Source organism: Felis catus, chromosome A1 (assembly GCF_018350175.1).
Source record: "Felis catus isolate Fca126 chromosome A1, F.catus_Fca126_mat1.0, whole genome shotgun sequence".
NCBI classification, from domain to species: Eukaryota; Metazoa; Chordata; class Mammalia; order Carnivora; family Felidae; genus Felis; species Felis catus.
In genome coordinates, this window is record NC_058368.1 from 215,066,471 (window position 1) to 215,076,156 (window position 9,686).

General features: G+C 37.3%; 1 long non-coding RNA gene across 1 annotated transcript; it reads right to left on the reverse strand.

Moving 5' to 3' along the window:
• Positions 1-385: 385 nt before the first annotated feature.
• On the reverse strand, positions 386-7,546 carry LOC109493089. Its single transcript, XR_002147119.3, has 3 exons — positions 7,302-7,546; positions 7,097-7,186; positions 386-657 (listed from the first exon to the last, which is right to left on the reverse strand). It is a non-coding gene; the product is annotated as an uncharacterized LOC109493089 (long non-coding RNA).
• Positions 7,547-9,686: the final 2,140 nt, after the last annotated feature.

The window sequence follows — 9,686 nt, forward strand, 5'->3', positions numbered from 1 at the left end:
GTGTGTAATTTTTCATGGCCTAATTGATATGGCAAGGTACAGTTTCTTTCCATAAGAGAAAAGCACAACTTAATATGATCAGGTATGTACATGGGGTCCAGAGGATGGGTGCAGAATTTTTGTTTGTCTGTTTGTATGTTTTTCATGTTTTCCCTCAGTGTACCTATCAACCCCTATCAGTCTACATTGAGTTATCTATCTGTGACATCAAGAAGTTCCCTCTATCTGTGAGCAACCTTCATTCTTTCTTTAATTCAGAATAGTCTTCTGAAATTGTTTACATTTCTCCTGTCTTTCAGGTACCCCCTTTTCCTCTCAACTCTAACTCAATCTCCTTATCAATAAGGTTTAACTGATTTTTTTTGTCTTTGAATAGTCAGAAGAAGAAACGGTTTCAGGTCTTTCAGGTCTGTTACTGGGGGTTTGAGGAGCGAGGGCAGGGAAGACAAACTGTCCAACCAAATTTGTAGTAATCTACACAGATAAATCAAGCATTTGGATTATTCATGTAAACTCTGCTTTCATGGTTAACGCTGATTTTATTTTGTTGATGACAGAATTCGTGTTGCATTTTTCATCTTAACAAGGACCATCTTCTACTCTCCTTGCTTGGTGTGAACCAACGCCTTCTTAGGAGATGTTTAAAAAAACCTTGGCCTGGGAAGAAAGAGAAAAGTTTAGCAAAATCCGTAATGACATATGTCATTTCAGTGAAAACATGGGCACAAAACCGTTAGCTCTATTAAGTCAGTTTTTTAAAGGATAATATTTTGGGGCACCTGGATGGCTCCGTTGGTTAAGTGACTGACTCTTGATTTCGGCTCAGGTCATGATCTCAGGGTCGTGAGATCGAGTTCTGTGTGGGGCTCCACACTGGGCGTTGAGCCTGCTCAAGATTCTCTCTCTCCCTTTCCCTCTGTCCCTCCCCAGCTTGTGCACATGCATGCATGCTTCTCTCTCTTTTACACACACACACAATAATAGTAATAAATAAAAGATGGTATTTCATCTTGAACTAAAAGTTGTAAAAGAGAAAGATGACATGAAAATCACATGTATCTGAAATAAAACAATGATATTAACTTAATATAATAAACCTATTGTGACAGTCATAAATACTAGAACATGTTGAAAAGAATAAAACAGTTTTATAGTATGTCATATCAAAATTAAATGTCAACCAATTATTTGAAGTATTCTTTTGGCATGTCTCATTATCAATTCTAAATTTATTCAGCCAAATTAGAGATTTTTGAGCAAAAGAAAACTGAAAACACTTTTACACTTTTTTTTTAATAATCCTTGATGTCAACAGAAAGGGATCCACAATTTCTCATATCTTACAATCCTTCCCTATGTCTTAGACTATGTTTTCTTCCTCATCAATGATTCATTTAAATAGCCTCCTTAGGGGTGCCTGGGTGACTCAGTCAGTTAAGCGGCCGACTTCGGCTCAGGTCATGATTTCGCGGTCCTTGAGTTCGAGCCCCACGTCGGGCTCTGTGCTGACAGCTCAGAGCCTGGAGCCTGTTTCAGATTCTGTGTCTCCCTCTCTCTGACCCTCCCCTGTTCATGCTCTGTCTCTCTCTGTCTCAAAAATAAATACACGTTAAAAAAAAATTTAAAAAAATAGCCTACTTCACTTGGATTCAAGGATGTAGTTGAGAGGCCAAAGCATCAGAGAACATCTTACTGACAGATTTTCCAACTGAAAAAATTTATAGAGACTTTTCCCACTTAGGGGATGTTATTTGTTACTTACTTATCGGTAGTATAATGATTCCTAGTTAGGAACAGCTCATGGAGCACTTCTAATCCCCATATCTTCATCCGGTAAATGGGCATCCCCTCTTACATCAAGATACGATCATCAAGTTTCTCAGTTTGTGTGGTAGTATTGGAGGACTTTCACCCCATTATGCAGTAACTGAGAGGTTAAGTTTGTGTTTGCTTACAGGAAATTTTTTCTCTATTAAAAAATTGCCGATACGTACTATTTATTTATTTATTTATTTATTATGTACTATTTATTTATTTATTTATTTTTTACTACTGAGTCATTTTCTATCTGTTTTGTAATCCCTCAAAAGATTGCTGAGATTTACTATATTGTTGACATTTGGAGACAAATATTTGGTGTAGTCTCATTCTATGTACTACTGTTGAGATAAGGAAATCACAATTTGCTCATATTTACCGTCACACAACTATCATCCATTTGAATTTTATAAGACTGCTACTTATTTTGAAACCCTCATTATTGTTTGAAAGTATGTAAGTGGCATACTAAGCAGTTCAATATTCCATCTTTTAATTTTATAATTAGAATGCATTCAAGCTGTGCTTCTAAGTTTTCTTAATGCCCTAAACACTAAATTGGAGTGTATTCTGAAATCATACATTAAACAGAAAATCTTTGAATTAGCAACTTAAAGTTTAGCTTTATACACCAAGGAGTTTTACTCATTAGCAGGTAATTTAAATTCTTTCTTCTTCCCACCCCTTTTGCCCCAGGGAATGCTAAGCTTGTTTTTCAAACCCTCCTTCTGAAATATGAGGGGCAAAAATAGTACTAAAAGTCAGGATTTGAAGACACACAGAGATCCGTTAGCAGGCTTTAATCCTCTATTTGAACTCTTTATATCAATCTTCTATGTGAGGACAACTGGGTTGTCACTGGCAAGGCAGAAAGAGAGTCTGGAAACCTGAATCTGCAAAGAGCTTACTAGTATGTATATTAGGGGGTGTTTCTCTCTTACCTGGTTTGTTCAAGCTGCCATAATAAAGTACGACAGACATGGTCATAAACAACAGAAACTTATTTTCTCACAATTCTGGAGGCTGGAAGTGTGAGATCAAGGCATGGCGGGTTTGGTTTCTTCTGAGGCCTCACTCCTTGGCTTATCTTTTCTCTGTCTTCACTTATTCTTCCCTCTATTCATGTCTGTGTCCCAATTTTCTCTTCAGATAAGGACATCCATCAAAAGTCCTGTTGGGTTAGGACCCACCCTAATGATCTCATTTTAACTTAATTACCCCTTTAAAGACCCTGTCCTAAATATGTACTGTCACATTCTGATATCCTGGGAATTAGGATTTCAACATATGAACTACGGAGAGGGGCACGTAGTTTAGGAAATAACCCACTCAAGAAACTTTCTCAATACTGTAGAAATGATTCCAACATAACCTTACCCCAGGGCTGACTGCGACAAAGCAGTAGGGCTAAATGTCACCTGGTGCTATGGCTCACACAGCGAATAGCAGGACTAGAGTTTTCCCTTAGAGAACTGTGGGTAATCATGACAATTCTAAACATACAAAGTTTGCCCAGTTGTGTGGATGGGCTCCTGACCTTTAGCGTCTCTTACAGCCTTGAGAATCCTTACTCTTTGCTTTCAAAATATATGATGATTCAGAAATGGTAATGTTTTCTATAAATTCAGTGTGGATGGGGGCTGACATAGATGATATAAAAAAAATGAAGATGAAATTTGCCTTGTGTGGTATTCATAGGCTTTACCATCCAGCATAAAAATGCATGACTAAGTGCTTTTTCAAATTTTTGCTAAGCCAGATATCTGAAGAATGTTCGAAGATGTTTTACTGATCTATAAATGCTATGAGTTTTGCTGATGGAATAGCATATTTTGCTCAACTTAAGTTCTTGCACACAAATATATAATATACAATCACTCTATTCTCATTTTTTTCCCCCACCTAGTAGATTTTCCCATCCAATAAATAGCGGCATGGGCTTTTGTGTTCTAATTTATGTATGTTGGCTGTAGATATTAAGTTGCTGAGATGAGCATTATCCCAAATTTAAATTTAGACACTGAAAAATAAACCATGATAAAATTCTAAAAATGTTTTAAATAGAATGGCTAAGAGTTCTATACTAGGATTCTTACACTATGAACCATTCCTCAGAAAAGTCTTTGAAGTGGAGAAAGTTTTCTTTGGGATCAGCCCAGGAAATCATGCTTGTGTGAGTCCCACAGCTTATACAAGACCCCTGTGGGGTCTGTCCTTTCCCACTGATGTTTTAGCCTTTTAAATTTTTTTAGTGTTTATTTTTGAGAGAGAGACAGAGACAGAGTGCAGGGGAAGGGCAAAGAGAGAGGGAGACACAGAATCTGAAGGAGGCTCCAGTCTCTGAACTGTCAGCACAGAGCCTGATGCGGGGCTTGAACCCACAAACCGCGAGATCATGACCTGAGCCAAAGTCGGACGCTTAACCAACTTAGCCACCCAGATGCCCCTAGCCTTTGTAGTTTGTCATCTAGCCTTTATCTTAAGACAGCCCCCAAACTGTAGTGATAGTACAAACAACAATGAATATTTCCCTCTAAATTACCAAGGGGCTGGGTAAGGCAGTGGGGATCAAAATGCCAAATCATTAATCATTATTCCTCCACCTTCAAGCAAAAATATTTTCCCTCCAGCCTTGTGACATCTTGCTAGACTATCGTCTACTAGAAAAATGGATTTCAGCAAGGTCTTTGGTAACTTGATTTTCATCGGAAGGCATGTTATATTCTTAGAGGATTGTGGCACCAATTCGTGTACATTTCATTATAAAGCCTAAGTCCATTACATCCTTGACACTTAAAAACCTTCTGTAGTTGGCTGTTGAAACTCACTCCCCAGCCACACACTGAAAACTGCCTGGACCTAAAGCTTCCTTCAACCAGCCGTTTATTAGTAATTCCCAAATCTTAGCAACGAACTCTGATTCTTCTAATATTGCCTATTAGAAATCTGCATTATGAATGCCATACAGACATCCAAAACTTGGCGCAACCAAACGAAAGTCATTTTGTCTCTCTCCCACCCCCCATTCTCTTCCTGTATGCTTGGGTTTGAAAGCAGTATCATTAGGGGTGGAGCAGACAGAGTTTAACAGTCCGGGTGGCGGGAGAAGACAGCCTGGGTTCCCATCCCGGGACCTGCAGCTGAGCCGTGTAGCCCGTCTCAGTTTCCATTTTGTCTTGTGTAAAATGGACACCATGAATGATATCACCAAATTTACTCGCCAATTCAGAGAATTAGGTGGCATAATTCAGGGAATGTGCTTAGCACACCACCTGGCGTGTAATTTGTTGTCAAGAAAAAGAATGTTTATTTACTATCATAAGAATAAACCAAAGAGTTTAAATACAACTAAAAATAAGCAGTCATCTATGTCAAAGAGCTGGGACACACGTCAGACTTCATCCTCTCTTGGAGGCTCTTGTCCCATGGGTCACTTAGGACTTATCTAGTTCTTCCTCCATGAGGCCATCTTTATCTTTTATCTCGTCTCTATTTGCTCTGCTATATTGTAGGTCAGTCACTCACACCTCGCTTGAACTGCTGCTGCCAGCGTATCCCAGTTGGTCTTGGCATCTGGAACATATCCTGGCTCTCTACTTTCTACGGCATAATTTGGCAAAGTAATCTTTATAAAAGAAGTGCATTTAAATATATTACTCTCCCACTTAAAAATCCGTTATATTCAAGATAAATTACAAAATTCATAGTATAAGCATATTGACCCTGTATAATTTGTCTTTTCTTTGTCAACCTGTTCTGTTTCTTGCTATGCTCCCAGAGTAATTTATATTTTCAGTGCTGCAGTCTCTTCTTTCTTTCTTTCTTTCTTTTTTTCTTTCTTTCTTTCTTTCTTTCTTATTGGTTAGTTATCTTTCTGAGGCTTACACTTTCCTTTTCCTTAATTTGCATTTAGAAAGTTTATTTAACATACAATTGGCTGATACGTGGAACTGCTTCTTTTCTACCTACACTATGTTTACCTAATCTTTTCTTTAAATTGTCTCATTCTTTTTTTAATATAACAAGTTTATTCTTCTAAAAGAAAACTTCTACAATGCTATAAATTTAAGATCATTACATTTGCAGTAAGTAGGAGGTAATCATTAGCGTTAATGCAATGAGAACAAAATAATTTTATTACATTCTAGTTAGATCTCATGACCTAGCAAAGAGGCAGTAGACTGAGATATTATATTCTTTTTCCAAGTGAAGAAAAATGTTGTATACTAGAAGTAATTTTCATAAGCCCTAAAAGCTGGGAGGTGAGGTTTGATTACAAAGCCTTTCATATGCAGAAGACAATCTATCCTATTTTTGGATTTCAACGAATAAATATTTTTAATGCTGCTGTTTATTTCCTTTTTTAATGCAACATTTTTTTCTTCATATTGCTCATAAGTTCCCTTATCTGTTTTAGTGTATTTGTTAGTAGTCTCACCATAAGTCAATTTACATGTGGCTGACCAATTTTATCCCTACCTGTTGTGCCAGTGTAATGATTAATAGTAATAGTAATATTTAACTCTCCAAAGTATACCAATACAAATGATAGAGTATATGGTTGCATTTTTTTTCTAATCTGTGTGCTTCTGATAGGGGCTATGATCAGTATTATTATTATTTTTTTTTTTGAAGTAACTGTGCTTCTTATTTGGGCCCATGAGTTCATAATCCCTTGGTATCATTGGCTATGCATTATTACCCATCAGTCAGTGCATCTGGGAAAAGGCCAGACTGCCATACCTGTTGCCCCTGACTTTCATACCGAAGCTGAATGTGCTCAGCTGAAAAAGCCTCAAGCACCAAAATCACCTTCAGTCATTTCTCACTCTTACTTCTCAAATCAAGGTTTCACCCATTGCTTCCAGTAGAGAAGTGGCTTTAGGAAGGACTACGCTTTTGATCTTAATCCAAGTCATAATAGTTTGGAAGATAGCAATAAGCAAATTTGCCTAGAGTTACCTGAGCCCCATCCATTTCTCTCAGAATTTAAATCACACACATTCGGTGATGTCCTAATTTTACTGATGAGGACACACATGGACCAGAGCATCAGTCATTGCTGTGGACTGCGGTTGGCACTGTTTGTTCAAAGGCAATGGTGAGGTGGGGTTGGGATGGCAGAGACGGCAGAGGGGGGTGGGAGGTGAATGATCATGGCCCAGTGGAGGTGGCCCATGTGACAGCAGCACTCCATAATTTACTGCCTTATGTTATCCTGCCATAGTGGTGCCTGGATGCCTCCTGCTCCAGTGTGAAGCCACCACTCAAGCCATACCAGTTCAACACTGACTTCTGTCACTTCATGGTCTTCACATCGTTTTCTCTGTTTCTCATTTTCCTTCTGTCATTCTTCCAGGCATTGATCCTTGAGGAGAGAACAAAGAGTGATACTAAGTTCTGTATCTTCGTAGGAAGTAGAATCCAGTCAGAATCGAGTCAAGGCCTGTTTTAATTTCTTTCATGTCCTAAAAGGCACCTACCTATTAAAGCTCGGATGGTGACTAGCAAGACTCTCTCAGAGGAAGGATGTTCTGCCTTTGGTGGGAACTTGCTGCTCTTGCTGCTAAAATTGTGCACGATTTACCACATGGCACTCCTCATACCATCCCTTTCTGAATATTTCACAGTTTCACCAAGACTTAAATAATGGGAGCGTGCGCACAAATAAGAGGGCTGTGTTTGTTTTCTATCATAGAGCGACACATGACTGTTTATTTTGCAGGTCTTATTACCTCACAGTTCTATCAGTTGGAATTCTAAGCACTCTGTGGTGGCAGAGTTCTCTACTCAGGGTATTACATACTGAAATCAAAGCGTCAGCCCAGTCTTCTATCTCACCTGAGGCTTGGGGATCTCTTCTAAGCTCACTAGTTGTGGCAGAATTTATTTCCTTGCAGTTACAGGACTGAAATAACTGTGGGTACCTTGCTGGTTGTCAAAAGGGGCTGTTCTTAGCTGCTAGCGGCTGTCTGCCATTCTCTGCCATGTGATCTCCAAAACATGGCGTCTTGCTTCTCCAAGGCTATCGTCACAATCTATCTCACTCCTTTTAAGGATTTTGCCAACCCAGCATACTATCCTTTTCAATCAACTCAAAGTCAACTGATTAGAGACCATAATTCCTTCTGCCATAAACCATAACATAATCATCAGATTATGATGACAGTCCTATCATATTCACAAATCCCCCTGGCATTAAGGCTAGGAAATTACAGAGGGCATAGGCCAGGGGGCCTTATTAGAATGTTAAGAATCTGCAATAGCATAAAATAAATTCAAATATATATTACATTAATTATAAGGTCAATACCTTGGTCAATAAAGAATAAATAGCAATTTCTATACCACTCAAAAACAATTTAAGATGTATACCATTACGAGTCAAGTCCTTTCAAAATCTAAACTAAAGTGCACAAAAATTAAAGACCACTGAATAATTTAAGACGGTCTTTTGCCAGGATTTGGTCCTAGGGCAAATACTAGCACCTTAAAAATAGTTCATAAATGAGCAATAATTTATTTTCTTCTTTTGAATTCAGAGTAGGTGGCTTTATAATAAACTATAGAGTTTATAAAAAAAACTCTATAATTTAATTATAAAGGATCAAGAGACTACAAATAATAAGTCCCTAATAATAACTTAATTATACCTCCACATGGTAGACTCCACTCCTTTTTGTTACATTCTTCTCAGAAATCTCAAGTCTACCTTTCCAACCCTCTTAATAATTGTTTAAATATATGTAAATTTGCTAAATCATCAGGCAATATAGTTTAAATTGATCTTTCATATCTGAACATAAAAGAATAAATCTAAGACTGATAATTTCAGGAGAGTCCTATAAAAATCCCAGCTATTGAACCAAGCATAAAGTAAGGATACTTTAGTTAAAGAAAAGGCTACCAGATCATACAACTTCTTCTTTAATCTCTAACAGTTTATGATAATCTGATGCACAACAATTTTTATTTTATAGGTCCTGTTTCATAACACTGTATGAAAGTTGATAACTTTTAGAGATGGTCAGTTTGAACGAGGCTGAAAAAGAAAAAAAAATAAGGCATCATTTTCACATGAAAAGCAGCAAGTTGAGTACTGAGGGAGCCATTTTTCTGAAACAAATGTTAAGTGGTTCTGAAAACTTTGTAAAAGTCACAAGGAAATGTACATTGCAGTCTTTCTCAAATATATAGGCTGCAATAGAAATTTTATCTGTTTTGAAGTTCTGTCATAATGCATTACACTGACATTAAACTGGGAATGGAATTTTGACAAAAATTAAGGTTTTAAAAATATTTCAGTTGCATAAGTCATAAAATTCAAATAGTAACAAACTATTGAGCTTAAGGAATAATTAAAATATTTGGCAAAAATGAACTGCTATGATAGTTAATAGTGGTCGTATACTACATAGAAAACTGTATAAGTTTGAATGCAATTAATGTAATCTTCCACTTTATATTGTGATCCCTTGTGTCAATAATAAGTTAATCCACATGAAAATAGAGGCATTGCTAATGGTAAATTGCAGTAGGTTATATGTGCTGAATGGGGGTCTAATGGCCATCACTCCTTCGTGAGATTTATCTCTGTGCTTAAAAATGATCACAAATACCAGTGAACATTCTTTCAGGGATTGCATATTCTGTATTGATCTATGATTCAGGTTACACTTTGGGAAGTAATAGAGCACAGTGGGAAAGACAGGAGATATGGGAATCAGGGAGAGAGGGTTCAATTGTATTCCCACTTTGGCTATCTTGGTCAAATTGCTTCACCACTGAGAATTTGATTTCACTTCTACAAACTGAAATAATAAAAAGATATTGCTCATAAATGATATGATGATTAGAGAATCAAATAA